Source organism: Pristiophorus japonicus, chromosome 12 (assembly GCF_044704955.1).
Source record: "Pristiophorus japonicus isolate sPriJap1 chromosome 12, sPriJap1.hap1, whole genome shotgun sequence".
In the NCBI taxonomy this organism is placed as follows: Eukaryota; Metazoa; Chordata; class Chondrichthyes; family Pristiophoridae; genus Pristiophorus; species Pristiophorus japonicus.
The window spans coordinates 124,435,265-124,442,243 of record NC_091988.1 but is presented as its reverse complement, the minus strand read 5'-3'; the positions used below and the strand labels follow the sequence as shown (position 1 = coordinate 124,442,243).

Below are 6,979 nucleotides of genomic sequence, written 5' to 3'. Positions count from 1 at the left end.
ACGCTCCTCTCTCTCTCTCTGCCCCCTCTCTCCTCTCTCTGCCCCCTCTCTCTCTCTCTGCCCCTCTCTCTCTCTCCTGCCCCCTCCTCTCTCTCTCTGCCCCCTCTCTCTCTCTCTGCCCCCTCTCTCTCTCTCTGCCCCCTCTCTCTCTCTCTGCCCCTCTCTCTCTCTCTGCCCTCCTCTCTCTGCCCCCTCTCTCTCTCTCTGCCCCCTCTCTCTCTCTCTGCCCCCTCTCTCTCTCTCTGCCCCCTCTCTCTCTCTCTGCCCCCTCTCCTCTCTCTGCCCCCTCCTCTCTCTCTGCCCCCTCTCTCTCTCTGCCCCCTCTCTCTCTCTGCCCCTCTCTCTCTCTGCCCCTCTCTCTCTCTGCCCCCTCTCTCTGCCCCTCCTGCCCCCTCCTCTCTCTGCCCCCTCTCTCTCTCTGCCCCCTCTCTCTCTCGCGCCCCGCCCCCCCCCTCTCGCGCCCCCCCTCCCCTCCGCCCCGCCCCCCCTCTCGCGCCCCGCCCCCCTCTCGCGCCCCGCCCCCCCTCTCGCGCCCCGCCCCCCCTCTCGCGCCCCGCCCCCCCTCTCGCGCCCCCGCCCCCCTCTCCGCGCCCGCCCCCCCTCTCGCGCCCCGCCCCCCCTCTCGCCCCCGCCCCCCCTCCGGCGCCCCGCCCCCCCCTCTCGCGCCCCGCCCCCCCTCTCGCCCCGCCCCCCCCTCTCGCGCCCCGCCCCCCCTCTCGCCCCGCCCCCCCTCTCGCGCCCCGCCCCCCCTCTCGCGCCCCGCCCGCCCCTCTCCGCGCCCGCCTCTCGCGCCCCGCCCCCCCCTCTCGCCTCGCTCTCTGCCCACCCTCCCTCTCTCTCTCTCTGCCCCCTCCCTCTCTCGCTCTCTCTGCCCCCTCCCTCTCTCGCTCTCTCTGCCCCCTCCCTCTCTCGCTCTCTCTGCCCCCTCCCTCTCTCTCTCTCTCTGCCCCCTCCCTCTCTCTCTCTCTCTGCCCCCTCCCTCTCTCGCTCTCTCTGCCCCCTCCCTCTCTCTCTCTCTCTGCCCCCTCCCTCTCTCTCTCTCTCTGCCCCCTCCCTCTCTCTCTCCTTCCCCCTCCCTCTCTCTCTCTCTCTGCCCCCTCCCTCCCTCTCTCTCTCTCTCTCTCTCTCTCTCTGCCCCCTCCCTCTCTCTCTCTCTCTCTCTCTCTCTCTCTCTCTCTCTGCCCCCTCCCTCTCTCTCTCTCTCTCTCTCTCTCTCTCTCTCTCTCTCTCTGCCCCCTCCCTCTCTCTCTCTCTCTCTCTCTCTCTCTCTCTCTCTCTGCCCCTTCTCTCTCTCTCTCTCTGCCCCCTCTCTCTCTCTCTCTCTCTCTCTCTCTCTCTCTCCGACCCCCCCCCCGCTCTCTCTGGGGCTGTGTATTTGAAGGAGGTTTGGATGGGTGGGTTGTTGGGGTATGACGATAAATGAAGGTGTTGACACGGTGTATTTTCCATATTTCAGGGTGTTTTGGATTCACCACGTCTCAACAATCTGGGTCTACCCCATCCTTGAGGTGCTCAGCCCCGTAGCCATGGCGATCTTTCTGGGATCCGCTGTTGTTGTAACTGTCTCACTATACATGGTGGGTGAGACACTGCATCACTGGAGATGGGGTAAGTCCCGCTGACCCGGCCAGCACCTGTACTGACACCGTCCGAGGGCAAGGTCCATTCACATTGTCCAGCCACACCCAGCTCTGTATCTATCCCTGTGCTGTACCTGCCCTGGGAATGTGTGATGGAACATAGAAACATAGAAAATAGGTGCAGGAGTAGGCCATTCGGCCCTTCGAGCCTACACCACCATTCAATAAGATCATAGCTGATCATTCCCTCAGTACCCCTTTTCCTGCTTTCTCTCCATACCCCTTGATCCCTTTAGCCATAAGGGCCATATCTAACTCCCTCTTGAATATATCCAATTAACTCGCATCAACAACACTCTGCGGCAGGGAATTCCACAGGTTAACAACTCTCTTCATCTCGGTCCTAAATGGCTTACCCCTTATCCTTAGACTGTGTCCCCTGGTTCTGGACTTCCCCAACATCGGGAACATTCTTCCCGCATCTAACCTGTCCAGTCCCGTTTGAATTTTATATGTTTCTATGAGATCCCCTCTCATCCTTCTAAACTCCAGTGAATACAGGCCCAGTTGATCCAGTCTCTCCTCATATGTCAGTCCTGTCATGCCGGGAATCAGTCTGGTGAACCTTCGCTGCACTCCCTCAATAGCAAGAACGTCCTTCCTCAGATTAGGAGACCAAAACTGAACACACTATTCCAGGTGAGGCCTCACCAATGCCCTGTACAATTGCAGTAAGACTTGTCTGCTCCTATACTCAAATCCCCTCGCTATGAAGGCCAACATACCATTTGCCTTCTTCACTGCCTGCTGTACCTGCATGCCAACTTTCAATGACTGATGTACCATGACACCCAGGTCTCGTTGCACCTCCCCTTTTCCTAATCTGCCGCCATTCACATAATATTCTGCCTTTGTGTTTTTGCCCCCAAAGTGGATAACCTCACATTTACCCACATTATACTGCATCTGCAATGCATTTGCCCACTCACCTAACCTCTCCAAGTCACCCTGCAGCCTCTTAGCGCCTTCCTCACAGCTCACACCGCCACCCAGCTTAGTATCATCTGCAAACTTGGAGATATTACACTCAATTCCTTCATCTAAATCATTAATGTATATTGTAAATAGCTGGGGTCCCAGCACTGAACCCTGCGGCACTCCACTAGTCACTGCCTGCCATTCTGAAAACGACCAGTTTATCCCGACTCTCTGCTTCCTGTCTGCCAACCAGTTCTCTATCCACGTCAGTACGTTACCCCCAATACCATGCGCTTTGATTTTGCACACCAATCTCTTGTGTGGGACCTTGTCAAAAGCCTTTTGAAAGTCCAAATACACCACATCCACTGATTCTCCCTTGTCCACTCTACTAGTTACATCCTCAAAAAATTCTAGAAGATTTGTCAAGCATGATTTCTATTTCATAACTCAATGCTGACTTGGACCAATCCTGTCACTGCTTTCCAAATGCGCTGCTATTTCATCTTTAATAATTGATTCCAAAATTTTCCCCACTACCGATGTCAGGCTAACCGGTCTATAATTCCCCGTTTTCTCTCTCCCTCCATTTTTAAAAAGTGGTGTTACATTAGCTACCCTCCAGTCCAAAGGAACTGATCCAGAGTCGATAGATTGTTGGAAAATGATCACCAATGCATCCACTATTTCTAGGGCCACTTCCTTAAGTACTCTGGGATGCAGACTATCAGGCTCCAGGGATTTATCGGCCTTCAATCCCATCAATTTCCCTAACACAATTTCCCGCCTAATAAGGATTTCCTTCAGTTCCTCCTTCTCACTAGACCCTCGGTCCCCTAATATTTCCGGAAGGTTATTCGTGAAGACAGAACCAAAGTATTTGTTCAATTGGTCTGCCATTTCTTTGTTCCCCATTATAAATTCACCTGAATCTGACTGTAAGGGACCTACGTTTGTCTTCACTAATCTTTTTCTCTTCACATATCTATGGAAGCTTTTGCAGTCAGTTTTTATGTTCCCGGCAAGCTTCCTCTCACTCTATTTCCCCTTCCTAATTAAACTCTTTGTTGTCCTCTGCTGAATTCTAAATTTCTACCAGTCCTCAGGTCGTCTGCTTTTTCTGGCCAATTTATATGCCACTTCCTTGGATTTAACACTATCCTTAATTTCCCGTGTTAGCCACGGTTGAGACACCTTCCCCATTTTATTTTTACTCCAGACAGGGATGTACAATTGTTGAAGTTCATCCATGTGATCTTTAAATGTTTGCCATTGCCTATCCACCGTCAACCCTTTAAGTATCACTCGCCAGTCTATTCTAGCCAATTCACGTCTCATACTATCGAAGTTACCTTTCCTTAAGTTCAGGACCGTAGTTTCTGAATTAACTGTGTTACTCTCCATCTTAATAAATAATTCTACCATATTATGGTCACTCTTCCCCAAGGGGCCTCGCACAACAAGATTGCTAATCAGTCCCTTCTCATTACACATCACCCAGTCTAGGATGGCCAGCTCTCTAGTTGATTCCTCGACATATTGGTCTAGAAAACCATCCCTAATACACTCCAGGAAATCCTCTTCCACCGTATTGCTACCAGTTTGGTTAGCCCAATCTATATGTAGATTAAAGTCGCCCATGATAACTACTGTTATTGCAAGCATCCCTAATTTCTTGTTTGATGCTGTCCCCAACCTCACTACCACTGTTTGGTGGTCTGTACACAACTCTCAATAGTGTTTTCTGCCTTTTGGTATTCCGCAGCTCCACCCATACAGATTCCACATCATCCAAGCTAATGTCCTTCCTTACTATTGCGTTAATTTCCTCTTTAACCAACAATGCCACCCCGCCTCCTTTTCCTTTCTGTCTATCCTCCCTAAATGCTGAATACCCCTGGATGTTGAGTTCCCAGTCTTGGTCACCCTGGAGCCATGTCTCCGTGATGCCAATGATATCATATTCATTAATAGCTGCCTGTGCAGTTAATTCGTCCACCTTATTACGAATACTCCTCGCATTGAGGCACAGAGCCCTTAGGCTTGTCTTTTTAACTTTGCCCCTTTAGAATTTTGTTGTAATGTGGACCTTTTTGATTTTTGCCTTGGGTTTCTCTGCCCTCCACTTTTACTTTTCTTCTTTCTACCTTTTGCTTTTGTATCCATTCTACTTCCCTCTGTCTCCCTGCATAGGTTCCCAGCCTTGTCGAGGGAGCTTTACTCTGTATCTAACCCCGTGCTGTACCTGCCCTGGGAGTATTTGATGGGACAGTGTAGAGGGGGCTTTACTCTGTATCTAACCCCGTGCTGTACCTGCCCTGGGAGTGTTTGATGGGACAGTGTAGAGGAAGCTTTACTCTGTATCTAACCCCGTGCTGTACCTGCCCTGGGACTGTTTGATGGGACAGTTTGGAGGGAGCTTTACTATGTACTGTAAGTCGACAAAGTCAACTCTGGACTATTGTGTTTATATCTGTTGGCTGTACACCCTGAAAAGGACTTTTGAAATACTGTGACACGAGATGGCTGGTCGGGATTAGAAAGGAACCTGTTGCTGGGAGAAACACGTGGGGGCAGATCTCCCACAGAAACTGGTGAGAAGCTGGGTCTGTTCAAATAGCCTGCCAGCGGTCAGTGACGTCTGAGCTGGGTGCTCTTATGAAGGCCAAGGGACTGTTTTGTGTGTGGAGCCAGGCTGTCTGGGGAGGAGAGCAAGGTACTAGGACAAGACCGACACCTGCATTGTCTCCACAACGGGCCAGCATTCATTTCACACTCACTCGGAAAACCTTCAGACATCGATCGGCTGGCTTTGCCCAGCACATCTCAGACAGCATTAAATAAGACCTGAAACAGCCAGAAAGGTTCCTCCAAACCCAGCCAGAATTGTGGATTACAGGCGTATAACTGTTGAGCGCTTTGGTAGCTCAGTCGTCGTCCTATCGCATCCTACGTGAAGGCACCTTTACCCATCCCTCGAGGATAAGGACCGAGAGCGAAGCCTCGCTTCTCCAACCCGACGAATTTCAACTTCAACCTGGATCTCACATGCTTCAGGCAAGCACGGGGCCATGGAGTCGAACTGCTGAGGAAGGACCAGCGAGCAAGGAAGGACAGATTGCACGCTCACCAACCGACCCACGAAAGTGCGTGAGGGGGTGTCAGTGTGCCCTAACCAAACCAGAGGGGGGTTTCGAGTTAGTTGGGTCCTGGGAGGGTTTAGCCCAGGGGAAGGGTTGGTCTGTTGTAAGGCTAACAAGGGAAGTGCACTGTGTTACTGGGTATTACTGCACTGTGTGGCTCCACTTCACAAGCATCTGGCGAGTGGAGGTGTTGATCTGTTGTAATAAACCTTGTGTGATTTTGAACTCGAAACGTTGGTCCGTGTCTCACTATAAGACAATCCGTTGTAACTCTTCTCGCCCGAACATATGAACAGGGTCAGTGTGCTTGCTTTCAGCGGGTGTTAAATCATACACAGCAGATTGGATAACTGCGAGACCAATTGGCACCGGTCTCTGCAGAAAACCAACCCGTAGCGCAGTAAGCAAGGCAGAGCCGATTCAGTTCCGGTCACTGCCAAGCAAAAACTCTGGCGTGTTTGGACCCTATGGCGAGACCTCGGGAAATAACCGTAGACTGACCATTACAGCCCAGATGCCTGTTGTTTTATGTGTAACTTCGTGAGCCCCGGGTTAGATTGCAGCCTGTGTTGTGTATCGCTCTCTATTTCCTGCTGCTCTGACTGTTTATTGTGTTTGGTTCCAGGCGCTGTGGGATCACTGAAAAAGATGAAGTGATTGGTGGAGAATCAAGACTTGAATAATTGGAGGCGGCAGAATGAAGAATCATTATTTGGATCTTGTTGACCGTGCGATCAGTTACTGTAAGGGTTAATGTCACCCTGAGAAACAACCTTTCTCTGATCACTTCCGCATTCATCTTCCAGGTGATTGAACACTGTGTCTGAGCTCCCTGTGGCAATCACCCCTGACACCATCACTGGGGAGCGGGGGGGGGCAAGGTACAGCTGGTGATACCAGAATCAGTGACGGGAGGGAGGGAGGGCTGTGACTGGGGGGGGGGAAAGCTGTGACTGGGGGGGAGGGCTGTGATGCCATGAGCCAAGCCCCTTCAGCCCCCAGCCACTGGCAGCAGTTGGCAATTAGCGGATGGGGAGAAGGACAAACTAGAAAATAATAAAAAGCCCGTCACAAAACCACCCTGACCCCTCCATGACCTTCCTGCGCTCTGACCTGTTCATAACACAATTGCATTCTGACCCCTGACCCCATCCATCGCCCAGCTGACCCCTGACCCATCCATTGCCCAGCTGACCCCTGATCCATTACTTGGGGAAGGAGAAGCAGGTGATTTACTGATTTGCCCACACACTGACCCCTGACCTGGAGATTGCACAC

General features: G+C 52.1%; 1 pseudogene; it reads left to right on the top strand.

The window, feature by feature from the left end:
* The window catches only part of LOC139276990 (androgen-induced gene 1 protein-like), a 10,767-nt pseudogene extending 4,158 nt beyond the window's left edge, over positions 1–6,609 (top strand).
* The last annotated feature ends 370 nt before the right edge of the window (positions 6,610–6,979 follow it).